At 40.1% G+C, this 27,594-nt stretch overlaps 1 protein-coding gene and 1 long non-coding RNA gene across 3 annotated transcripts in view; one reads left to right on the top strand and one right to left on the bottom strand.

The window, feature by feature from the left end:
- Positions 1-27,594, bottom strand: part of LOC311027569 — a 224,310-nt gene that overhangs the window by 98,389 nt on the left and 98,327 nt on the right. The window lies entirely within an intron of this gene.
- LOC311027558 (uncharacterized protein) overlaps positions 15,327-27,594 on the top strand; it is a 30,227-nt gene continuing 17,959 nt past the window's right edge. Inside the window, exon 1 of one of the 2 annotated variants that reach the window (XM_084031616.1) lies at positions 15,327-15,648. The gene's annotated coding sequence lies outside the window, so the exon portion shown is untranslated. The remainder of the gene's footprint in view (positions 15,649-27,594) is intronic. The other variant, XM_084031617.1, reaches the window with a different exon arrangement.

Consider the following 27,594-nt stretch of genomic DNA (forward strand, 5'->3'; position numbering starts at 1 on the left):
CGTAAATTTGAGTACGTAGTGCATATACGTAGTGAAGTAGTGAATTTGTGTACGCGAGAAATGCCCGGATGTATACTGCATTGGCAAGAATTTCAGAGTATACAGCGGACCTTGCTAAATCTACTCAACTTCCCAAAATGCATTGCGGCTCGTCTGACTTCACAAGTTTTGGATAATGGCGGACGACTTTGGTGATTCTGGCGACAGCCCGACACAAACCGCGTACACATGTAAGTATACTGTAACATGACTTTTATGTTTCCAGCTGACTTTTAAATCGTATTGATAATGAACGTTACTTTATTGTTGTTGGCATTGTACGTTACGAATCGAAGGTCCTACTAGCCGGCTAGCCTACTGACGCTAATTTACCACAGAGGTTAGCGAGCGCAAGCGAAGCGGAAAATGTGCCGTTTTTACCGACGTTAACTAATAATATAGTGCTTATGTTAAACCGTGGTTATATATTTACTAACGGTGATTAATAACGCCGTGCACCGTTGTCCGTTAAAGGGACGGATGCAGACAGCGGGCGCCTCATTCAGTGGAGGGAACGATGAGACGTTCACGTTCACCGGCAGCAGGAATGCTGCTCTGAGAGGCTTCACTTAAGAAGATGTGGTTTAAATGTTATAATTCTTATATCCAGGACGGCTGGAGACTCTGAGGATGTCCCAGGACTGCTGGAGACTCTCAGGATGATTGCATTAAGAATATGTTCGATGACTGCTAGCTAAGCTAAAATTAGCAAAGCAAGCCCAAGCTAAAAGTAGCTTAAAAGCTAATAGTCCAAGCTAAAAGTAGCATAGTAGCCTTGTAAAAGAACAAGAGAGAGGAACCAGTGTAACGTTAAGTTGCTTTGTTAAGTGTATGTTGTTGGTCTTTTACAGGAAGCAGTACGCCGTCTTCACAACTCGGAGACGGATTGTAGGCGCTACGAACCGGAGCAAGGGTACGATTTAAAGAATATGCTTTCATTCTGCTGTATAAGGAAATAGATGCGTTAACAGTAGATACCGATCTTAACTGTTCATTTTGTTTTCACAGACGAACCTCGCCTCATAACGAAGCTGTGACCTCTTACTTGCTCAGAGCTTTGTCCGCAAGTCCAGATTTCTATGACGCTGATAGTGACGCCATTGTGTGTAAGTAACTTTTACTGTTTTCTTCTTCCTTGTTTTAATTTTACTGTGACTTAAGTTTTCTTATTCATACCACTCATTTAATTGTTTTCCAGCTGCCTGTAAGACATACTATGAAACGGTACGCAGGAGCTTCAGACACACACAGCCTGATCTCGCATCGCAGGCGGAAGCTGTGAAGACGTCAGCTCGGAGTCGTTCCAGGAGAAAGAGGGTAAGACTTATTAGATTTATTAGATCCGTTTTTGGTCAATGTGACCAAACCTACCTAAACCTATTTTTCAGGTGCATTAATAGATGTGTTGTGTCCATGCGCAGTGCATCGCGCAGTACTGATTGTCTTTATTGATTGTTTTACAGCTGCTGGAAGCGAGACGGAGTGTGCTTGCTGGCGATGAGGCGGACCGTTGGAAGTGCGCCACCACAGACATGATGTCTGATGAGGAGGACGGCGTCGTTGGCGGGGTGTCTGGATGGATTGTGCGACAGCCAGGAGCTCACCGAGCTCTGTGCGACTCTACAGTCGCGATTAGAGAAGACTCCCAAGTACAGGGCCACGCACCGCAGGCGGCTGTAAAATTGACCAAATTCGGACAGAATGTCGCCAGTTCATTTGTTTGTTGTGTGGCCAAATTTGTACAGTTGTGTGTTGTGTTGTCAATAAAGCTCTTTCTTTGAATACTTCCTCCTGGCAATTTTTCCTTTCCTCAATAAATTCATTCATATTTATATTTATAAATATATAAATAAATAAAAATAAATGTGTGTGTATATATATATATATGTATAAATATATATATACATATATAAACATATATATATATATATATGTATGTATATATATATATATATATGTATATATATATATATATATATATATATATATGTATATATATATACAGTGATAGATCTGCTAACCAATCACTAGTGATTATTCTTGTTTAAAAGACCCAGTGTGACCAATAGTAACACATCTGCCAACGGGGGTGGGGTTTACATTTATAATGACTCATCAGGTTGACCAATAGTGATAGATCTGCCAACGTGGGTTGGCTTTACATTTATAATGACCAGATCTGCCAACCAATCACGAGCGATTATACTTGTTTAAAACTAGTGGTTTCATCCAATCCTGAGTGAGGATATTCAAGCCATCTCTGGCCAGGCGCGGTTTTGCTGCTATTCATATGCTAATTAGAGCCTTCGCTGTGGTTCGTTTCCGACAATTTTCGGCACAGACGAACGCGGCGTTCGCAGCCTGTAAATTGTCGTTAACTCCCGAAAATTAGGGAGATTTCCGGGCGTTTACAGGGACGAAAATCCCACTTTTCATGCAGCGGTGTCTCCTGCGCAAGGGCATTTCCGATACCAGTAGGCATTCTGTTCCAAGGAACACTGAAGTTTTCAGGCCAGGCACTTAAATTCACTCTCATTCCGGAGCTATCATAGCTCGACGGACTTGGAGAGCTAGAGCAGGATTGAGAAGATGAAGGATCCTGTGTGACGGTACTTAAGATTAAGTCAGAGGGTTCGATGGCAGTCAGTGTCACTACAAGGGAAAAAAAAGTGATAGCATTAGTTAATATCTACAAACAAAATGCAAACTTTTAATAAACTTTTTTTTGTTGCTGTGCATTGTTTTTATAAGCAATATCTGTGAAATACCTTCGGTTTGCCATGCACTGATAAGCCTCCGACACTGGATAGGTGTGATGTTAGCACAATGATCCTCCTCTTTAATAAACTGCAGGTCACTTAGGGATTCCACACCAATGCTTTCCAACTTGTTCAGGAGGGACTGTAGTTTATCTTCTAGTAAACTGGGTAATACTGACAACACAGCTTGTTTTATGTCCTCCTCTGGCGTTGCCATGTTAGTATATATCTGGGAGAGAGTGATGGATAATGATTACTGATGTACCATTCAGATTGTACCCCATTAAAGGATAATAATCAAGCAGGTCTTCTTGCTTCACACACATGTAGCCCGACTCCTGGACAACCTCTGTTAAACTGTGAACACCCAAATCAGGAAAATCCACAGCTTGCTGCCTTCCCACAACAAAGTACACACAGTCGCCACGATGGATCAAAATCAATATGATCTCACCCATGTGAAGGCCCTCATCATCTTGTCCTAAAACAACATGCATCCCTTTTTTGTACTTTGTCCCTTTGACATTGACAGCACAGGTGGCTACAGTAGAGTCATGTGTGAAGTTAAATGGTGCAGTTGCTACCTTGATTCTCTCACTATAGTCGTCAACATAGAATTCAGTTCCTTTTTCAACTTGGATGACAGGAGGGAAAAAACTTCCTGCACCTAAGTATGCTTGGAGGAGCTGGTGTCGCTCTGCAAGAGTAGCACACAGGTTTTTAAATTTGTGTAGTTTCCTGGCACACTGTTTAAAAAAAGTATGCTTACTCTCAAATCTCAACGTCCAAAGACGGATGAGAGGTCCAAACTGAAGAATAAGCGCAGGGTAGTGACAGAGATAGTGGTGCTTAGGTTTAAGAGGATGGTGTGGAAACAGCTCCACTCTGGACTGAATGTATTCCTCAATAAGAACATTCAAGTAGGCAATCTGATCTGCGGTAATTGCTGGTGCACATACATAAGCAACTATCTCTCTCAAGAGCAAAATCAACTTCCAGACACCATTTTCAGATTTTTGATCCTGTCCCCAATTAACAGAGGCAGTAGACACCAGTTCTGTACAGCATGACCTCTCAACTTCTCACTACCGGGGCTGAACTCAGGAGGTTTGTCATCCGCTTAATTTCCAAAATATGCAAACCGACTTATTCTTCTGTTCAAATCCACAAAGGAGAACTGTTTTTCCTGGTTTGCCAAGTGGTTGATACACGACGCCAGGTCAACAGATACAACGCCCTCAAAAAGGTCATGTCCAAGACATGGCGGAAGACCAGGCTGGCAAACATGAAAGTAACAAAGCTGGTTGAACAAGGAGTCAAATTTTATGCCACACACCAAATCTGTGTTGCCTACTCTTTAGTTCATGTACATGCTGCTGATATGATTGTTTTGTTCTCTTTGACCCAGTGGACAGTGGACTCAACTTAAATGTTACTCTGTCTATATCACAAAACCTACAGAAATGGGAACTCTTGCTGAAGTTTTCCACAAAGCCACCAATACTGTGAGAGCCAAGATTATCGCCAGCTATCGCACATACAAAACCTTTGATGACTTTGCCACTACTCAAAACAATGCCACTGTCCTCCAGCTGCTTCAAATCTTTTATCAGCGGACTGAAGACCATTTCCTGTCCGAACGACTTGAAGTCTTGTTCTCTGCAGAGAAGAACAAGCTGCATGTGATCGATGTTTGATCTGTTGTGGGGCAAAACATCAGCAAGCTTCAGATAAACTGCCAATACCTTGTGTTTTTTTCGGGCTGATCCTAACGGATTGACTACCTCAAAAGAATCTTGATAGAGAATCAAGGCTAAAGATGAGGTTTCCGTTTTAAGCAAGACATTATCAGTCATATTCTGTCCATCCCATACATCTTCCAACACATCACGGGACGAGAGGCGTGAATGGGACTTTTCATACTGTTTTCTGAAAGCTTCAGATTCAAAGAGAGAAGTAATAGTTTCTTTTATTGGCACATACTGTGCAAAGCATTCTTTCCCTGAGTCAGTTACACCTAAATACAAAGGCAGAGGTGCAACATAGTTGAACTGGTTTTTGAATACTGACTTGCGACGCTGATCTGTACGCAAAATGTTGTTGCCTTTTTTTAATATGTCATGTTTTGTGAGCTCTTCAATTACATTTGTGATATCCGTCTCAGGAACCCCAAGCAGAGACAATTTCTCTTTGAGTTTGGAAAAGATATGCAACTGAGCAGCATCATGGATGTCCTGGACTTCCTCAATAATAGTCTGAATTACTGAGGCTGGTAAAACTAATTTAGCCTGAAGCCTCAAGTAAAACAGAGACAAGTTTTTTAAAAAGAGGTCTTCATCCACAATATCATCCAGTTCTGTGTCTGTATGTCCATCATACTCGGAGAGAGAGGTAGAGGGCGGATTCACAAGTTGGGAAGGGGTTTCAAATTGTGTTTCTTGGGCTGGGTGTGGAAACACTACCTCACGTATTTCTCCTGCCAACCTTTTTTTGTGTTCTCGAAATGTGAGATGCAAATGTCGATTTTACACCGAATGTTTTCTCACAAGCCCTGAAGGGACATGTTATTGTTCTGCCCTCTGTTATATGGCCTTTCAGATGATTAAGCAACTCCTTCACATTTGTAAATATACCCTGACAAAATTCAATCTGACAAATCAGCGTTGTACCAGTAGGCTCATCTGTAGTACTTTTGTCAGACTTGTACCCTTTATGATCTCTGTACAAATGAGACTTGAAAGCTACACATTTACTGAATGCACGAGTACAATTAGGTACACCACAGGTAAAAGGGCAGTTTGCTGCATTACTGTGGAGTTTCATATGATTAGCAAAACCTGTTATAGTTTTACTCTCATGGGCACACTGCTTGCAGTGATAAATTTCTCGCCTACGTAGAGCAAAATGAAAGGGAGAAGAGAAAAATGTGATTTAAACAACAAAAAAACAACAACAAATGTGCACACAGTGGAATTCAGATCTCTTCCAGGTGGTAGTTTAGCTCTCTACACTTTGCAGGTAGCTCGTGCAATACTGGGGAAGTAGCACATTTTTTTTTACATTCATTTCAATTATTTTAACATGTTCTAAAGGCTTTGGAACAAAATGTATCCCTCTACCGCTAAAAGATGCACAAGTTGCAAAACACAAGTCATCCTGAATTAGCCTCACAGTCATTCACACATGCATTGACTCATGAAGTTCATGATTCACAACTTAATTGTCCATTAAAGCAGGTGATAATGGAGCAAGAAAAACTATGGCAGAGTGTACACTATGTCAGCGTTGTAAATTATCACCTACCAGTGGCTGGTAAAATCTGAGCATTCACTAGCCATTTACAGGTGGACAAAAAAGTTAATTTTGCACTGTGTGTGTGTGTGTGTGTGTGTCTGACAGAGAATGTCACTATTTTCTCAAAGAGTTAAAATATTTACCCTGTGAAATGAGTTAGCATATTGCTTTGATATTGTAGATCTAGTGTCACCATTTTTCACATGAAGTTAGAGTACACTGCCAGGATAAAGCGTCTGGTAAAACAAATGAGTGGCTGGTAGACAAAGGTCAATTTAGTGTTTTTATTTATTTTCTAAATGAGATTAACATTACTGGCTGTAACAAACCCAGGGGGACAAACGTTATGTGGCAATACATTAAACACATTGTAACTTGCATCCAAAGAAAAGAAACCTTATGCATTGGGCATTTTTATGTTGCTTTGTCAGAGTTTAAACTGTAAATTGTACTAAATGTTTTTACCTCAAAATCCCCTTCAATGGTGTTTGGTCACTGTGGGCTTCAGTGGTGGTGCTCACTGTGTGTGGATTCCTTCAGCTCTGTAACATTATGATGCACAAGTTGCAAAACACAAGACATGGTAGATTATTACCAACCATTCTTACCAATAAGGTTGGATCATTTCAATTATAATTAGGGGTGTAACGGTTAACCTAATCTACAGTTCGTCTCATGGTTTGGTTCTAACCTTGTTTTTCAAAGCTAAAGAAATGTTTTGAATATTTCCAGAAAAAAATGTCTGGATTTTATTTACAAATTGTTGCACTGCAATAAAGAACATGCACATTACTATTACACTTTTCTTACCACTTCGCAAGAACTTCTGTTCATACAAAAAATAAACATTTGTCTACATTGTCTAAATTAAATTTAACGCTAGTTATTTAGCTTAGCTGCTAGTTAGCTTAGCTGCTAGTGATAGCTCCTCTGGCTCAGTGTCCAGAGGTGGCAAAAGTACTCTCACTTTTTACTTACGTCGAAGTACAGATACTTGTGTAAAGAAGACTCTGATAAAACCTGCAGTAACGTTACAAATTCTATTCCTTTACTCAAGTAAAAGTAAAAAAGTAGAACATATCACAATGTAATGTTAACCTCATGGCACCTCCTTTAGTTCGCTAATTAGCTTTTACTCTGCGGATTTCAACACGAATTTCAACAACGGATTACTATTTTGAATTTACGGGACTGTCTATGTTAGCAGACGACCTGTCCTGCAGCTGCAGCAGCAGTAGCAGTCAGAGGCAGCAGCCGAGACGACAGTTCGGCTGGGTGACTGTCCGAAGGATGCACAGCTCTCAAAACACAGAACCACAGTTCACGAAGCACTCCAGCAAAGCCAAATTTACCTGAAATAAATAAATAAATAGTCTTGTTAATATGCGACATGTGCTGTAGGAGAGCAGCGGAGGGGAGCGGAGCGGAGGGGAGGGGAGCGGAGCGGTGTTTAACCCAGGTTTTCGGTCCAAAACTGTTACACCACTAATTTTAAAGTTAACCGAATACAACTTTCTCTGCCGACATCAACGTTAGCTGTAATGTTACCTTCACTGGCTTGTGTTAGCCTGTTTATCGGAGAAAAAAATGGGATGTGAAGACGATGCAGACCAAATCTGTCTTAGCTAAAGTTATGGGAAATTACCGTCACTGAAACAAATATTACTCACCAATCCGCTGACTTCTTAGCTTTGCTCTAGTGACTACACAGGTTCCGCCATTGCTCCTCTCCTCTCCGAGGTTCTAACCGCCAAAATCCGAATATCAACAGTATTTACCTGTAATACACATAATCTACATGCCAGAATACACTTGCTGTAAAGTTTACAATATGTAACTGCGGAGTTATGCAGCAGGTTACTGTAATTAGTTTTGACCCATGATGCATTGCGGTATACAGTTAAAAATTGTAAAATGACAAAACAAGAAGATACTGTAAAATTTTACTGTAGATATTACAGCAATTTGTTACAGTGTGCCGTTACAATTGATTTGCCTCGGGTGCACTGTGGAGTCGGTATGAGTGTTTTTAATGCCATGCTAACTAGAACGATTGACTTAGCCATAGCACAAGCGAACTTGGCAACTAGAAGAACTGAATGAAATTTCTTGAAAACATCTCCAGACGTCTCGAACACACCGGCTGAGTTGGAAAATAGGTCTTATGTCCAAAATTCCGAACTATCCCTTTAAGTTTTGTGGTAAGCAAACTATCACAATATTTCTGTCTCTATGTATTAAGGTACCTCAGAGGCACTACAAACAAGGAGTTGTTTCAGGAGAAACGACAGTGAGGAGTTAGGCCTAGTAGCCTATAGTGACGCCGACTGGGCTGGTGATACTATTGACAGGGGTAGCACCACAGGCTACTGTGTGAGCCTAAGTAAAAACATTTCTCTAGTTTCATGGACAACTAAGAAACAACCTACAATAGCACTCTCAACGTGAAGCAGAGTAAATGGCTCTGGCCTCTACTAAGCAAGAGTGTATACATACACTCTAGGTATATACTAAGAGCAGCTATTGGAAGGACAATTGATGACTACAAATACACACCAACAGTAGTGTATGAGGATAACCAGGGAACAATTGCCTTAACCAAAAATCCTGTCAGCAGACAGAGGTGCAAACACGTGGACATTAAGTACCACTTTATAAGGTCAGTTGTAAATGAGGGGAAAGTGACCCTGCACTACTGAAGAGATTTTCGCAGACGTTATGACCAAACCTGTCACTTGTCAAAGGTTTGCAGGTATTATGTTTGGTATCTGAAAAGAGATCCACATCTCTATTGTATTTTATTGTGTGTAATTTTTGTTTGACTTTCATCCACCGAAGTACAAATGGGGGTGTTAAGTGACATTCTTTATTGTGTGTACTCAGTGATTGTGATTTAACTGCTTTTTTACTGAGGTGCAGTATTTTATGTTCACCACAGTGTGGCGCAAGTTTACAGGTCAAGGGCTTATCATTGAGTTCAGAGTTCATTCCTGCATTGTGAAGACTGCTTTGTCTCAAATAAATACTCCAGAGAGGCTGAAGATTGTTTCTTCTTCTGTCAACTTATTATATTCCCCCGAGATGCTGCAAAGCTCAACAGGAGGCAGAGAGAAAGAGCACAGGAGACACAAAGGGAAAAGAGAGAGGGAGACCAGAAAAGCAGAGCAATACTGGAGGAGAGGAGAGAGAGATGAGAAAGCTGATGTCAGTCAAAGAGACACATTTCTATATTAATTTGATCCAGCCAAGTTTAAAAATAACCATAATTACCCTAAAACAAGTTTTGGTGAAAAGCATTACGCTATAATATAAAGTGAGAGGAGAAATATTCTTGGCTTTGATATTCAGTTTCAGAAGATGCTGTGCTATATGTAAGTCATTTAGCAAAAACACAGCAAACACCATTTTCATAAAGAAAGGATTTCGAGATTGGAAAAATGCTATTGGGGAGAAGCGAGGAATCATTTTGAACCATAGTTGCAGTTCAGGGCACCTACAAAAAAAAGCATTAATTCTGTTCTAAGCAATGCATATGCTGAGAAGTATAGTGTGAATCGCAAAGAGGGACATAGCGCTGCATGACAACTGGACAGGAGAAAGTGAAGATGGCAACTTTAATCATTTCTCACATGGAAATGGTTCAGGTTTGGACGAGGAGGGAGGACTAGTGATGTGACTTCCGAAAACGGGCGTGTCGGCGCGTCTCTGAAGTCCCGGATCGAAACGTTTCGAAACGTTGTGCCGAAAAGCGGTTCTGAAACGCCCATGTCACGTGACTGTAGTTCAGTGATTGAAGGAACGCCTCTATGTTTCGAAACCGCTATTCCAAGACGGGCAGATCCTTTGAAATACTGGCAAGAGCGACGAGCTGTCTTCCCTAATTTGTACCAACTGACTAAGAAATGTTTAAGTGTCCCTGCAACAAGTGTACCCTGTGAAAGGATTTTTTCAAAAGCAGGGGAAGTGTTATCCAAAAAAAAGAAACAGACTCAGCTCAAAAAGAGCTGAACAAATATTATTTTTGAATCAAAATCTTTTATTATTGTATTACATATAACAATGTGTCATTTATTTATTTTTAATAATGTTTCTTTAATTCAACCTGTATTCTACTTAAATTAAGAAAACCTAAGACCGGCTCATTTCACAGTGGCACATAATTAGGAGTTTTCTTTGGCCAGAGCATGTAGTTCACAGAAGTGGCCACTAGATGCCACTGTAGAGTCAGGTTTCATATTCGTTTCAAGGCTTCAACACATACTGAAACATCGCTTCAAACTGTTTCGAACGTCACAGGGTCGCGACCATATCACGTGACCCAAAACATCGCGGGAACAAGTTTTTAAGAGCCGCTTCTTGCGGTCTACGGTGGCTGCAACCGGCTTGTCCACACCTCCGCTACAGCGGAATGGTTCTCATTGGTTAAAAGTTCAATGACGTGTGTTCAGGTCCGCACTCGGTGGCCACCTTGTGGTGAAATGATTTAATGATTTGCCTTTTTATTTTGGTCGCTTTGATCTCATGGCTTGATCTAAAGTTCTGTGCATTGTGCTGTGAGTAGTCCTATTATATATGAGGTCTGGTTGATACAAACATAGAATGATAATACAAATATACTGGAAAAAAGAATGCCTTCCACATTCCGCCTTACGTGTGTGTGTGTGTGTACCAAAGAGGATATGTTTTATTTATATATATATATATATACGTGAGTGGGACAGAACAACTGTCTATCTGCATTCACTACATAAACCATGACAATGGAGAAGAAATATGTGAAGAGTTTTTGGGTTTCTGCCCTCTCGACAAACAAGATGCTGCATCTATTACAGAAGCCATCCTCTCTCAGTTGGAGAAGTGGGGTCTGGAGATTGAATATCTCAGAGGGCAGGGCTATGATGGAGCCAGCAAAATGAGTGGGCATGTGAGTGGCGTACAACAACACATTAGAGAGCTTAACCACGGGCACTATTCACACATTGCCGAAGCCACGCATTGCCGAAGCCACGCACTCAACCTTGTGGTAGACCATGGATGTTCTTACATCGCCCTCATCAGGAACACCATGGCTACCATTGAGAATGTTGCCGTGTTTTTCTCTGTGTCTGCTGTTTGGAAGAACAAGTTACAACAATCACAAGGAAGCAAAGAAACACAGGCAAGTGACAAAATGCGGGGGCTCCAGAGGGAAGACTGGGTGCTTTTCTGGATCACTTCAATGCGCCTCACTCTGCACTCATACAAATAGAATCAGGAACATCATCTAACTCCAACAAGGGTAGCAACCTACGACACAATATTGAGTTATTTGACACAATTCTCACTGCTGTCACAACAAACAAAATTGTAGGCTACATCAAGCCATTGACTAAAGAGTTACAGTCACCAAATAGCAACCTTATGACTGCTGAGGCCAGAGAGGTTGCTCAGGTCATTTCTACGCTAAGGAACGAGGAGGGCTTCAGTGAAATTTATGAAAATTCAGCAGAACTTGCCAGCACCATTGACATGGTTCCGGTAAAAAAGCGTGTGGCCATTAGTCAAAAAAACAGAACACGCTTCTTTTGACAAATGTACTTACTGTACGTCGCTTTGGACAAAAGCATCCGCTAAATGCCTGAAATGTAAATGTAAAACACACTATCACCAGGGTTGGAATTTCGTCATTTTAGGGGCGAGGCCATTTGGCCTTCACTTTCTTTTTTTTTAGGGGCACCAAGGCCACATGACAGGGCACACAGGCCATTGAGTAAAATGAGATGGTTTTACATTTCAGATTAATACCATAACATCCTAATTCATAACAAAACATGAATTATGTATTCAAATATTTTGAATACCAATATCAACATTCTGTAAGAAATCTATAATCTATATAAAGATGCACAAGCTCTTACACGGGTAGGCAATGTGGACATGACGTAGACTTTAATCGATAGGCAGTCCCTCTCATTATCGCTCAGTGTTCAACCCCGCTATCGAGCTGTTTAATGACTGAACATACTGTTGATGACTGTGTAGGACACAGCGGGATTCTGGGTCGGGCTTGGGCTTCAGTATTGGTGTGAGCGGGACCGAATCGGAACCGGACCTCTACTTTTAGAATAAAAATGCCGCTCTCTGCAAAATTTGCTGCCCGCTCGTGGCCACTTGCTCGCTCAGCTCCACTCGTGTTGACTAGAAATATATGCGCACACTGGAGGAACTGGAGCGGAACCGGACCAGTACTTTTATAATAAAAATGCCGCTGTGTGCTCTCACTGCCCACTCGCTCAGCTCCACTCGGGTGGCTGTAATTAAGCTGACGAATGGTTGACGCTCTTCTTGCATGTGATGTTGATACTTCACCTGCACGGCCATGGTGCTCGCGGCCGTCGTGAAATTCCCACCCTGACCATCACACAAGAACATTACAGACTCACATGACAAGCCAAATAAACACCAGGTTTGTGGAAAACTCGGAGCCAGCTATACTTGCTACATACCTTATACCTTCAGCTCTGTCCAAACTCACAAAAGAATAGGTCATGGTAAAGAGAAGACCTCCCTCAACCAGACTCCATCGACCAGGAGATTCACAGATGGAAGGAAAAGAACCTCCGAAGGCATCCACAGCAAAAGAAACACTGGATCACATAGACATGCAATACCACCCCAACATCCGCTGTATCCTCTCCATCTACCTCACACTACCAGTGACCACCTGTTCATGTGAGAGGTTGTTCTCTGCATTGAGGCGGCTGAAGAGCATGGGCAATGAGAGGCTATGATGCACATGCATAGAAACAGAGCACTGGAAACTGAAAAAGTCCTCAGGCGCTGGAAGGATAAGGAAAAGGTTACATCTATGCTAGATAATCTTTGAACGTTACTTTTTATTATTATTATTATTATTATTATTATTATTATTATTATTATTAAAGCCTTTCATGTTTGGAATATACGATGGTGTATTGTCAACAATCAACATTCATGTAGGCTAACTCATTTCAGTGAGGCTAAATAGACATGGTTGAACCCTGACAAAACACTGCCCTCTCCATGGATAATCAACACACACATTATGTGTTTTATTATATTGGTGTCTGTAGTGTGAATTTCCCTTTACATGAACACTTGAATTAAACATTGAACAGAATTCATTTTCAGATGTTTCATGATCATTTTAGCCTCTTCTGTATTTCCACATTGTAGTGTGGATAATATATTGCAACATTTAACCTGATTCTCATGTATTAATGCTTGACAGATCATTTATGCTACTGCCCACTGACATGGTTTTAAAGCTATAATTGTCCAATTTTTTCTCTCCACACGTATTAAATGCACATATTTAGATCAGGGAAAAACATTTTTTGCATGCCCCGAACCCCCCTAGCAAACTCAGTTTTTGGACCTCTGTATTTCGAAAACCCTGCGTACGGCCCTTTCATCTCTGCCGTGGTGTGCTCTCCTGCATTTACCACATTTCTTTTCATTCCCTCAGTTTCTGTCTATTATCTTGCCTTGTTGTTGTGGTTATTTTTTTCTGTTTGTATTGCACCTCCTGTACTGATCCCACCGTGTCTCCCTGCAGCTGTACCTGTGCTGTTATTCACGGTTAACACCGAGCTCACAGTGTTCTGATAGATCATATGGGGATCGGATGAAACACTTTTCCTACATTAAAACCTGCCCTGAGCACAACGTCAAAGGACCCCAACACGTAGAGAGGTGTCCATTTCATGCCTGAGTGCCTTTGTGTTGTGATACCTGTCACTTTGGGAAAGTGTAGCCTATAATTAATTAAAAAGTGTTAGTTGAGAGTTGAAGGTGCTAATTATTCCTACCTTCACCTAAATGTGCTGATATATCTAGATATGTAAAGTAAAAAGTAAATAAATAAATAATTATTATTATTATGAGTGGAGGTGGATTTGTAGGGGCTGTTGTGGTAAAATTATCATAAGGCTTGTTGGAGATGAGCCAAGCCTGCACAGAATCCATCACCGGCGACCGCCGCACAATGCATGCTGGGTAGTTTTGTGTCCGACTTGATCCCGACTTGCTTTGTCTTAATGCACACGGCAACGATAGTCTAACGAGATTAATGCGGCCACAGTTTTTAGAGCCAGGCGCCGCAGTTGCTCTCAAACGACTGCAAGCCTCGGGGCATGATGGGAAACGCCTGGCTCCCGCCTCATCTAAGAGCTGATTGGCTCTTAGTTTTGACAACAAAACACCACGTTTAGTAGAAAATGCAGATTTCCTGGGATTCCAATATTGAACGTGAAATTGTGAGCTGTTGTGCAAGTTCAATCTTTTAAACATATCTTGTGTGGTTGAAAATAATAATCATAATTAGGGGGTATTCTAGGAATGATTCCAAAAGCAACTATCATTCACACATTTGTGAATTGTGAACAACAGACTGGAAATAATATTTTAATGCTGGGCAAAAAAAAGCCATCACTTGGTTTTACAAAGTACTACAAATGAAATTGTATTAAAATGAAAATCTAATGAGGTATAGGGGGTGAACAGGTTTAAGTAAACCATAAGTACTGTCTCTGGTTTGTTACCCATGTTTAAGCTTGTCAAACACAGACTTAAAAAAAACATGACTGCTCTGACATGACACCCCTAAAAACGCGCTAGATACACCGATGATCATAATAACACAATAAAAGAGGTTATTTATATAGACCTTATCAAAACGAGCAATTAGCCTACAGTGTGCTTTAAGAGGCAGACAACAAAAACGCCAGATACACATTTAATACAGTAGGCCTATAGGCTAACTGTCAAACTTTACTTCTATGCAATACTTAAGTGCACAAGATTTTATGATACTACCTCAACAGCAGATACACTACTATACCGTATAGTGTTTTATACATTATGTTCAAACATTATATCTGGTGGCATTATTTTATACTTTATGTATTTATACTTAATTGACTTTCTTTCCTGACTCTTATGAAGCAACCAAGCTGTACAATTTCCCGAGGGATTACTAAATTATTCTGAATTCCACAGATATTAATGAACAAATATAAATAAATGCAAACTAGAAAGCCTACAGATCGCGTCTAACAGGATGTAACTTTTTATGACTTCCTGTCAAATCTGTCAAACTGTCCGACTGGAGCGCAGTTCATCCCGAACGAGCCAAATGTTGTAGTAAGAAACTGGATACTGCTATCTGCTGTGTGTGTGTGCGTGCGTGCGTGTGTGACGGACGAGTTGAGACAGAAGTGAAGGTGTGGCGTCATGAGGAGGACGCCTACTGTCTCCGCCGTCTCAGTGTCGCGGTGGAACCGTACGGAACTTTCCCTGATGTCTGCCTTCGTTCCGCGGCTCGTTTCGGCCGCCAGACGGTGTTGTTGGAGGACGTAGGTCCGAGTCCCTGCGGCTGACCGAGACCAGACCTGAAGACAGCAGCAGCTGAAGCGGCGCAGGTTGTATTTCGCTCATTTAAAAAACCTCAATCGGTACTGTTGGATCCTGGACCCTCGGAGTCCTGCAGGACTCCAACGATCTGCTATGGAGAACGCTTAAAGTGCTGCTTGAAGAGGTAAATGTGCACGGTCTCCGTGAGTCTCAATGTGAGTCCCGGTGCTGAGACTTTAGCTCCGTCAGACTTTCACTGAAACTACTAATAAGCAATAAAATGGCCAAGTGACGTTCAGGAACACTTCCTGGTAAACTGTTAATTCCAGCCAGCGCCAGGAAAATCACCACAAAGCGACGGAAAGTTTGGAATGACAAAGATTAGGATATTCATCGTGATTTAATAATGATGGTAAGAGATTCTGGCCAAACACAAACTCCTAATTAAACAGGACCAGGTGAGACCTCTATTTGGCTGGACCATGTGGTCTTACAGATCACATGACCTGGTAAAGCTGGGTGGTGTAGTGGGTAGCACTGTCCTGACAGCCAGAGGGTCCCAGGTTCCTTCTATGTGGAGTTTGGTTGATGATGGTTAAGCTCCATTTTAGTAAAATGTTAAGTACTTACAAGACTAAAACTTAGAACTCCAAATATGTTTTATTTGAAAGATCTTATGATGAAGCAAAAGAGACTCATTACAAGGTAGTTCAGTCATTAGTCAGTCACTTTTATAGTTTATATAAATTGAAATATTAATAAAGTTTAAACCTCAACATTGTTTTTATTTCAATTATTGTGTTAAACACCACAAATAAAACCTCTCCACTCCAACTATCTCTACAACCTGCAGCCTGTCAGTCTGTCACCATGGCAATGCTGTTGATGACGCAGAGCACACGTCATTTCCTTCATGTTTTGTTAAGCTGAAGTTTCAGATCAATATCCCAAACGGTTTGCCCGTGGCGTCCATTTGAATTTCAAGTGCCATGCCCCTTTTTGACACATTGGAATTTTGCATTTTATTTGTTGGCAGAAAATTGGTCTGTTAGTTCATTGTAGTTTGTACTACACAATTGTGAAGGCAGAATCAACATTCCTTACTGTTTGGGTGAGAGGTGGGTCACCAAAGTCCTAAAAAAAAAATTGACAGTATGTGTGATTTTTCACTTTTTGTGTGCCCCTAGCTCCACGATTAATGATCATATTTATCTAAACAGGATTATTTGTTCTATTTGGGAACTTTGCTCTTGCCAAAATTAATTTGATAGCTATGGTGGGTTTTTTTTGGGGGGTCCAAAAACCCTTTCGGGCAGAGGTGACTCTTTTGGACCCCCAAATGACCATGTGGGCACTAGGACTGCAGGAAGCTTCTTCCACTCAACATCTTGTCTTTAATGTGTTTTACCATGGGGTTAACATTTTCAGCATAAAGTTGACTAATTTTAGGTGTTATTTTAACTCCCAGATATATGAATCCATCTGGTGCCCAGCGAAAAGGTTTTACAAAGTCAGGTTCATACTCGTATGAAAAACCGAGAGGCATGATTTCAGATTTTGTAAAATTAACCTTGTATCCAGAAATTTGACCAAACTCTTTCACACACTTGACTAGCGCAGATATTGAGTTTTGTGGGTCTGTTAATGTCAGGCAGATATCATACGCATACAGCTGAATTTTGTGCTGTGTTGTTCCTATCACTGTTCCTTTGATACTGGGGGCTTGCCGGACAGCAGTTGCTAATGGCTCTATAGCTAAAGAAAACAACAGAGGTGATAGTGGTGACCCTTGAGCTGTGCCTCTGTTAAGTTGAAACTGGGTAGAAATTAGACCATTTGTTAAGACTGAGGCAGTGGGTATTTTATATACAGGTGAAACTCAAAAAAATAGAATATCGTGCAAAAGTTCATTTATTTCAGTAATTCAACTTAAAAGGTCAAACTAATACATTATGTAGACTCATTACATGCAAACTGAGATATTCCAAGCCTTTATTTGTTATAATTTTGAAGATTATGGTTTACAGCTTATGAAAACCCCAAATTCAAAATCTCAGAAAATTAGAATATAACATGAAAACAATAAAAAAAGGTTTTAAATAAAGAAATGTTGGCCCTATAAAAAGTATAATCATGCATATGTACTCAGTACTTGGTTTGGGCCCCTTTTGCATGAATTACTGCCTTAATGCGGCGTGGCATGGATGCTATGAGGTGTTATGGATGACCAGGATGCTTCAATAGCGGCCTTCAACTCTTTGGCATTGTTCGGTCTCATGTCTCTCATCTTTCTCTTGGTTCAGGTCAGGCGAGTTTGCTGGCCAATCAAGGACAGTAATCCCATGGTCATTGAACCAGGTTTTGGTAGTTTTGGCAGTGTAGGCAGGTGCCAAGTCCTGCTGGAAAATTAAGTCAGCATCCCCAAAAAGATTGTCCGCTGAAGAAAGCATGAAGTGCTCTAAAATTTCCTGGTAGACGGCTGCGTTGACTCTGGTCTTAATAAAGCACAGTGGACCAACACCAGCAGATGACATGGCTCCCCAAATCAACACAGACTGTGGAAACTTCACACTGGACTTCAAGCATCTTGCATTCTGTGCCTCTCCAATCTTTCTCCAGACTCTGGGACCTTGGTTTCCAAATGAGATGCAAAATTTGCTCTCATCTGAAAAGAGGACTTTGGACCACTGAGCAACAGATCAGTTCTTTTTTTCTCTAGCCCAGGTAAGACGCTTCTGGCGTTGTTTTTTGTTCAGGAGCGGCTTGACAAAAGGAATACAACGTTTGAAGCCCATGTCGCGGATCCGTCTGTGTGTGGTGGCTCTTGATGCACTCACCCCAGACTCAGTCCAGTCCTTGTAAAGCTCACCAACACTTTTGAAAGGCTTTTTGTGCACAATCCTTTCCAGGCTGCGGTCATCCCTCCTGCTTGTGCACCTTTTTCTTCCACATTTTGCCCTTCCACTTAACCTTTTATTAATGTGCTTTGATACAGCACTTTGCGAACATCCAACTTCTTTTGCAATTACCTTCTGAGGCTTTCCCTCCTTGTGGAGGGTGTCAATGATGGTTTTCTGCACAACTGTCAGGTCAGCAGTCTTCCCCATGATTGTGAATTCTACTGAAGCAGACTGAGAGACCAATTAAAGGCTCAGGAACTCTTTTCAGGTGTTTTGGATTAATTATCTTATTAGAATGTGACACTTTGAGCCTACAATATGGAACCTTTTCACAATATTCAAATTTTCTGAGATTTTGAATTTGGGGTTTCCATAAGTTGTAAGCCATAATCTTCAAAATTATAACAAATAAAGGCTTGGAATATCTCACTTTGCATGTAATGAGTCTACATACTGTATTAGTTTGACCTTTTAAGTTGAATTACTGAAAAAAATGAACTTTTCTAATTTTTCGAGTATCACCTGTAAAAGCTGTATCCATCGAACAAAATCAGATTGAAAGCCAAATCTTTTCAACACTTCAAGCATGTATTTTCGCTCAATACGACCAAATGCTTTTTCTGCATCCATCGTTACCATAGCACTTGGAGTTTGATGAAAATTAAGATAGTGAATAATGTTATTTAAGCATCTTGTGTTGTTTGATGAAGTGCAGCCTCTTATAAACCCTGTTTGGTCTGCATTGACTATATCAGTCACCACTCTTTCTAGTCGATTAGCCACTATTTTTCAAAGTATTTTTACATCCACTCGAAGTAGGCTAATGGGGCGATAAGAGGCACAAAGTTCTGGATCTTTCCCTTTTTTTGGGGATAACTATAATATGAGCTAAGTACATCGATTTTGGGAGTTCATCCTCTTCAAAAGATTTGTTAAACACACGTTGTAGTAGTTTGTTAATTTTGCCTTTCATCTTTTTATAGAACTGAGCACAGAATCCATCAGCCCCTGGACTTTTATCTGACTGGAGTGAAGAGATTGCTTTATCAATTTCTGTTATTGCAACAGGTCCGTCCATCAGTTTAGCTCGTTCATCTGTTAGCTGAGGTATCTGTAAGCCATCTAAAAAATTACTACTGGTAAGTGTATCATTATCCAGTTCTGAGGTATACAGCGTTTTAGAAAATCTCTGAAAACATTCATTAATCTTTGTATTATTTGTTTGACGAATTTGATCCTCATCAGCTATTGCAGAAATAAAAGCTTTTGGGGGAGAGTTTCTTGCAAGACGAGCTAAGTTATTTGGCTTATTTCCAAATTCAAACATTTTTTGTCAAGCAAACAGAATATCAGACTCAGCCTTCTTTGTTAGTAAATTAGACAGCAGTAGTCTTGTCTCCTTTAACTCTTTAAGCACCCCATCTGATTTGAATCTATGAAAATCTTCCTCTAATTTTTTTATTTTATTTTCAATTCGAAATTGTTCCTGTGCGCTCTTTTTTCTTCCTACTAGAGTATGATATAATCATGCCTCGCATGTAAGCTTTATAAGTCTCCCACACCCATCTTGGATCAGAGTCATTGCAGTAATTTACTTCTAAATAGAGTTCTGTCTGCGTTTCCAGGAATTTGATAAAGTTATCGTCATGAAACAGTGATGCATGAATTTTCCAAGAGAATGATCGCTCTGCGGGCCTAAGAGGTTGCATATCCAGAGTGACAGGAGCATGGTCTGAAAGGGCAATGGATCCAATGTCAGACTGTTCTACTAAATGGGTTAGGTGTTCAGATATAAATATATAATCAATTTGTGAGAATGACAAGTGAGGCCGTCAATTTTTTTTGGGAATTTGGTGACGTCACCCAAACAGTAAGGAATGTTGATTCTGCCTGAATTTTGTAGTGAAAAATACAATGAACTAACACGCCAATTTTCAGCCTTCTATCACTATTAGAACAGAAGTTATGGGCCTCCAAAGATGCCAACAAATAAAATGCGAAATTCCAATGTGTCAAAAAGGGGTTTGGCACTTGAAATTCAAATGAACGCCATGTGCAAACCGTTTGAGATATTGACCTGAAACTTCAAATTCCCTTGTTTGGTAACATAAGGCATATTTTCACCGCTTTTCAGCAAAATCTGAGAGATGTCATGTACATGAGTGGCTGAGTTGGCATGGAATGACGACACCTAATATTTAGGATTTGTCCTATTAACAAGTGTGTCTTCTTATTAGATTTTTTTTTCAAGAAATTCTGTGATTGTTGGGTGGAAAGATTTTCAGAAAATTGCTGAAATGACACGGAATGACCCATACTCATCGACCAGCTGAGGGTCATTCCGTGTCATTTCATCAAATGCCTCCCACCTGACCATCTCAGAATGTCCTGAAAAAATTTGAGTACAAAGACACACTTGTTAATAGGACAAATCCAAAATATTAGGTCTCTACTGTCAACAGTTTCCTCATGAAACGTAATTGAATGAAGGGTAGTTTAGATGGTTTTTGGCATCATACTCTGAAAAGCCATTTTTAAACGGCATTATCTGGAAAACTATCTCACCTGTGGCCTTCAAAATTTCTACAGTGTATATCTGTTACTAATAGCCTCCAGACATGAAATATCAGGGGTGTAGCTCAATGATAACCTAGTATGGTAGGTACTTAAAATGTGGCTTGTTGAAATAAAGTAGTACATTTGAAGAGTGGCTGAGCTCCCATTTTTGCAGATAAAAGACTTCTATCACTTCTGCCTCTATCTCTGGTGTTAGCTTAAACATTCTACAAAATATGGTCTCTCTTAGTTTATTAGTTTCACAGATATTAAGGCTCAAAAATGGAAGTTAACACATCTTTGACCAACTTCAGAGTCATATTCCAAAAAACTGACAACACGTATCAGGTCCAAACTTACTTTTTTTGAAAGATCATATTCTTGTTAAAATCATATTACAAAATTGGGAGGATGTTTTGCCTCATTTTGTCGAAGTGATTTTTTAAAATCCTGATATTGCTGGGTTTTTGTGGCTGGTTTTGGTACTGCATGTCCTAATAGCCTACCAGTAAACATCACAGGAGGGCAATTCAAATGTGTTTTTTAATATTTACCAAAGACTTACATGTGACTAAATGCTACTGATAAATTTAGCCTTAGGAAAACATTAAAATGTAACACAGTTGTAGTTACAGAGGCAATAAGTCCTTGAATGTGAGTTAAACATGCTGAAAGCAGCTTTTAATGTCTTAAACCATGAACAAAAATAGCATAATATTGAAGACTGTACATTTTTTCATACTTTAAGTATATAAATACCACAACCAAATCAAATAATAATCTTAATTTGAGCATAAGATTTTACATTACAGTACAAAAGTCTCCAAAGTTTGATATTGAATAACAGTTTGTCTCTATGCTCACTGTGAGGGATCACACATTTTTCATCTTTTAGATCCAATTCCTTCGTCACATTCATTAATTTGGCAGTCACTTTAGAAATTGTCTAATGTACATCTCTGCTCTATTGTGCTCATCTTTTTTGATGGCATACATGCGCCCAGTTTCTGTAGAGGGAACGTCAAATCTTGCAATTCTATGCTGCAGTGGAACATTGCACATCTTCTCTTCTTGGCCAGTAGAAACTCTTGGTAGGGCCATGTGGGTGCATGAACTGAACCAGTACATCTTCATCTTCATCTGAAACATCTCTGATACTTCCTATCCACCATTTCTGATCATAACTCACATATTGTCTCATAGTGAGCATATAGAGACAAACTGTTATTCAATATCAAACTTTGGAGACTTTTCTACTGTAATTCAAAATCTTTATGCTCAAATTAAGATTATTATTTGGTTTAGTTGTGTAATTTATATACTTAAAGTATGACAAAATGTACAGTCTTCAATATTATGCTTTATTTGTTCATAAGACATTAAAAGCTGCTTTCAGCATGTTCAACTCACATCTAAGGACTTATTGCCTCTGTAACTACAACTGTGCTACATTTTAATGTTTTTGTGAGGCTAAATTTATCAGTAGCATTTAGGCACATGTAAGTCTTTGGTAAATGGTAAAAAAACACATTTGAATTGCCCTGCTGTGATGTTTACTTGTAGGATAATAAGACATGCAGTACCAAAAACGGCCACAAAAACACAAATATCAGGATCTTAAAAAATCACTGCAACAAATTGAGGCAAAACACCCTCCCAATTTTTAAATATGATTTTAACAAGAATATGATCTTTCAAAAAAAGTAAGTTTGGACCTGATATGTGTTGTCAGTTTTTTGGAATATGACTCTGAAGTTGGGCAAAGATGTGTTAACTTCCATTTTTGAGCCTTAATATCTGTGAAACTAATAATCTAAGAGAGACCATATTTTGTAGAATGTTTAAGCTAACACCAGAGATAGAGGCAGAAGTGATATAAGTCTTTTATCTGCAAAAATGGGAGCTCAGCCACTCTTCAAATGTACTACTTTATTTCAAAAAGCCTAATTTTAAGTACCTACCATACTAGGTTATCATTGAGCTACATGCCTGATATTCCATGTCTGGAGGCTATTCGTAACAGATATACTCTGTAAAAATTTTGAAGGCCACAGGTGAGATAGTTTTCTAGATATTGCCGTTTAAAAATGGCTTTTCAGAGCATGATGCCAAAAACCGTCTAAACTACCCTTCATTCAATGATGTTTCATGAGAAAACTATTGAATATTTTGGATTTTGTCCTATTAACAAGTGTGTCTTTGTATTTGAATTTTTTCAGGACATTCTGAGATGGTCAGGTGGGAAGATTTTCAGAAATTTGATGAAATGACACGGAATGACCCCTGATGGTCCTGTGTAGTGGGTAGAGATATCGGCTCCGATATTGACTAATTGGCTGGATCGGATATCGGATGAATGAGGCCGATACAGCATTCCGATCCAGTCATTTCTAGGGCCGGGACTCGATTAAAAAAATGTATCTAATTAATTAGAGGCTTTGTAATTAATTACCGTAGATGACCAAATAATCGCCCGCGTGCAAATACGCGCCTGTGCTCTAATAGCCGCCGGGGTCCGACCTCATTTGGCATAATAAACGCCGGTTCAATTAAACGCCCGGGCGATTAAGTGTTTACCATAGTCTTGCACAGAAAACAAAAGTTTTTTTTTAACAGCACTTCACCGGCTCTCACCTCTTCTGTCAGTCAGCCCCTCCTCTCGCTCTCTCTCTCTCTCTCGCATGCAGGCGCGCGCACACACACACACAGACACACAAACACAGGCGCGCTAGACTGAGGGATATAGGGATATAGATAAATGCGCTAATGTACAGTGTTGAAATTACCGCGATCGACCCCCCCTTCCGTTATCATTCATAACACTGCTCTGATCAGCTCCCTGTGTCGCGGTAACACAGACAAACTGTCTTTGTATTTATTGTCTGATGTCAATAAAGATGCGTCGGGGGGAAAAAGTAGTTTTGTTCCAGTGGTGCTATGGTGAGCTCCTTGTTCTTTGCATGATGGTCTGGTGCTGCTCATTGCAAAAATAAATTGTAGCCTGTTGCAAATACGCGCCTGGTTCTTATAAACGCCTGGGCTCCAAGTCGATTTAGCATATTAAACGCCCGGGCTACTAAATGGTCATCTACGGTAATCGAAATTAATCACATTTTAATCGCATATAAATATTTGACCTGAGAACAGTGAGAAGTAATTTTTTTCAGTTACAGCGATCTAGTCACTTCAATTCTATGTTTGCAACGCTGGTTATGTTCAGATGAGAAGCAACGCACACCGTGGGTTGTGGAGGTGCTGGCGATGGACAAAACTGAAGACAGAAACAGAGGAAAGCCGCACACTCAGCTCCAGTTGCAGAGAGTTTATTTAGACAACGTTTCGGCCCATTCAGCCTTTGTCAAATCTGGTGGACTACTAGACTTGACAAAGGCCGAATGGGCCGAAACGTTGTCTAAATAAACTCTCTGCAACTGGAGCTGAGTGTGCAGCGTTCCTCTGTTTCTGTCTGCAACGCTGGTTATGTCATCGCGCACAGCAGCTAGTGATGAGCAAACACAGAGCAACATGGAGCAAGCGCCGGTTCATTGAGCCATTGTTTGTTGGGTTTCAGGCTGCTGCTATATTTTATATTACATTTTAAAATATCTGTTTGTAGTGCACTTTACATGGTTACAAGTGTTATTTATTTATTTTTGCTGCTAATGTACACTTTGTTATTTGTTAATAAATAATATTAAGTACATTTATATCTGTGGCAATGTCACATGGCAAGGTATATGGTTCATTCATTCAACAGTAGTATCGGATCGGTATCGGGTTGGATCGGGAAAAAACTGGATCGGTGCATCTCTAGTAGTGGGTGTGACATCATCAACCAAGTGATTGTCCTGTGTGACATCATCAACCAGCTGATGGTCCTGTTTAGTGGGGGTGTGATGACTTTTAATTAATCTCATCTCATTATCTTTGCCGCTTCCCTCTGATATCTCCCTCCCTCCTCATCACCCGACTCTATAACAGGAGCAGCAGCTTAAAGCTTAAAACAAGCTTTCCACCACACCATGTGGTGTCCGTAGGGGTGTGCGATATGACGATATTAGATTGTGAATAGGGCTGGGTGATTTGACCTAAAAATAAAATCTAGATTTTTAACTAATGGACAATTTTTGATTTAAACCTCGATTTGTTTCTGGTTTTCTCTAAACAAACTAAAAAGACCAAGGCAAAATTTAAATACATATTTTCTTTATAAACACAAGAAAAAAAAATTAAATTACCAAGTAGTCTAGGCCTATGTGAACAAATCAGTTGTTCAAAAATTAAAAACAAATAAAACGGCACCACTTGGCTGTCATTGTGCAAAGACTTTTTTTTTTAAATCTGCATCCATGAATTGTTTCATAGACACAAACCCGGAGGTCCCAACAAATGTTTGTAACAGTAAGGTAAAAATGTGCAAGAATATTCTTTTTTGTGTAATTTGATTCACTGCATATATCCGTCAGTGTCACCTGTTGCGATTGTCCGCGGGTAACCGGGAGTGGTGGGGCTTAAGCAGGAGGGGCGGGAAGACGAGAGGGAAGAGAGAGGAGAGAGAGAATAGCGACAAGGAGCAGTAAATGGAGATTGCAAACTTTTGGAAGTATTCTCATTAGTTGGTAAAAGGACGTTTGAGTTAATGGACATTGTTATGGTCCGTCTGTCGGGGCGCGGTGAATGTGATCGTATGTGTCTGACTTTTGCTCGCGTTCTGGAAAGGGAGAGAGTCAGCCACTACAGAGGCCCTTAAAACAAAACAAATCTGCGGAGGGAAGAACTCTTTATAATTTGGCGGTTCAGGCATTTTACAAACCGTAGGAAAGTAAAAAATTGCAAATGAATCAATTCAATCGAAAACATCTCCCAGCCCTAATTGTGAACGATTAGAATGTCTCAAATGTCTTCACGATCTGCCTTTACAGAGAGATCGTTATCGATAGTATCTTGTGCTACAGTGCACATTCAAGGGCCGTCCACGAGGAAACGTTTATGTGTAAACGCAGACATCTTGCACGTTTGGGCCGACTGTCCACACGGATCCGGTGTTTTTGGTGCCTTGAAAACGCACTTTTTTGAAACCAGGTCCCAGGGTAAAATAGAAAAAAACGCTGCCCCTCCGTTTCGTGTTCGTGTAGACGGCAAATACGCATATGATGATGTCACCTCCCCGCCCCTCGACCCTCTAGCCTGACTTCTTCCCCCGCAATGTCTCATAATAACAACAATGGCGGCCTACATGTTCGTGATCGTGCTGGAGCAGATATTCTGCTCCTCTGTACGACGGCGTATGACTGTATGAAAAAAATGGGGGCAATATGCAGAGAAAAAAGTTGCAGATTTGCTACTTTTATTACGATGCTTAAAAATAACTGAAAGTTATGCTGGCCAACGTCCCCTGAATGTACGTACATTTATTTGTCTAATTAATACATCACGTGTGACAACGCCTCGTTATGGTCCTGATGACGATGCCAACTTGTCATCTTATGGGTATTGATCGGGCGGTTGGGCTAAGATGTAGCCGTAGCTTTCACTAGAAGTCATGGCAATGGCAAACATCCGGTCAAGCAACATGTTTACTTCCTCTATGACTGCTGTAATAAAGTATTAAATTTGCTACTCTAAAACTAGCAAATCTGCGACTTTATAAAGTAGCAAAATTGCTACTTTTTTTTTTTTTTTTACTACAGTGGCTCTAATATGCCGTCGTACCTCTGCCAGTACCTTGAGCTAAAAAGATTACGGACAGCTTGTATACAGCGCGCAAGCTTTATGCACATGCTGCATCTCTTCTCCTCTGTTTTTTATGTATTTTTGTAGCAGAAAAGGTGCCACATGCCTGGAACATGCACTATTTATATTGTTTGGCTTTTCCTCATTGATGTCTTGTTCTGTTTGTTTCTATTCTACTCTTCATGTTTATTAGAATGTTACATATTGCTACCTCAAAAAACAGAAAGTGAATAGACTGGTTTTGCTGAGGATCTGAGTCTAATAAGCTACCTGACTGTTACAATTCCTACCAATGTTATATTTTGTTTTAATGTTATGTAGCAAGAGTGCACTTTACTTGAGTGTTGTTGTTTACATTTTGAAACCAGTGTTCATTTTGGGAGTTATGCAAAAGTCTCTGATTGTACTTGAGTACAAGTCTAAACCTTGTCAAAATTTGTGTTGAATGTTCACACTTTGCAGAATTGCACTTGCACATTTGATTCAAATCTGTTCGAAAAGGTACTTTGGCCTAAATGGTCTATTATTCTTTCAGTTTTGTTACCTTGTTTTTACCTGTATTTTTTACATAGGGAAATTAGTTTGGTTGTATTGTTCAGTAACTTGCAAAATAGTCTTAAAAAACCAACATGAAAAAATAATCATGATAAGATTGTGGATCGTGATCCTGCCTGAAAAAAATAGTGTGATATTTTTGCCATATCGCCCACCCTTAGGTGACTGTGTCCCCCAACCCAGAAAACCAGTTCCTCCTGCAGGTAGCTCAGTATCAGCAACCCTCACTAATTGGTGCACCTCCCCCCATGAAAACCCATGCTTATAATGTATCATTTATTTTGAAATGTATTGTTATTAATAAAACTGTAAACATTTCTACAAGGGAAGTTGTTTCCTGAGTGCGCTGCCATTCAGTAAGTAGAAACATAATATGTGGAGCAAGC

The sequence above is a fragment of the Eutrigla gurnardus genome, assembly GCF_963514095.1.
Source record: "Eutrigla gurnardus genome assembly, chromosome: 17".
Taxonomy (NCBI): Eukaryota; Metazoa; Chordata; class Actinopteri; order Perciformes; family Triglidae; genus Eutrigla; species Eutrigla gurnardus.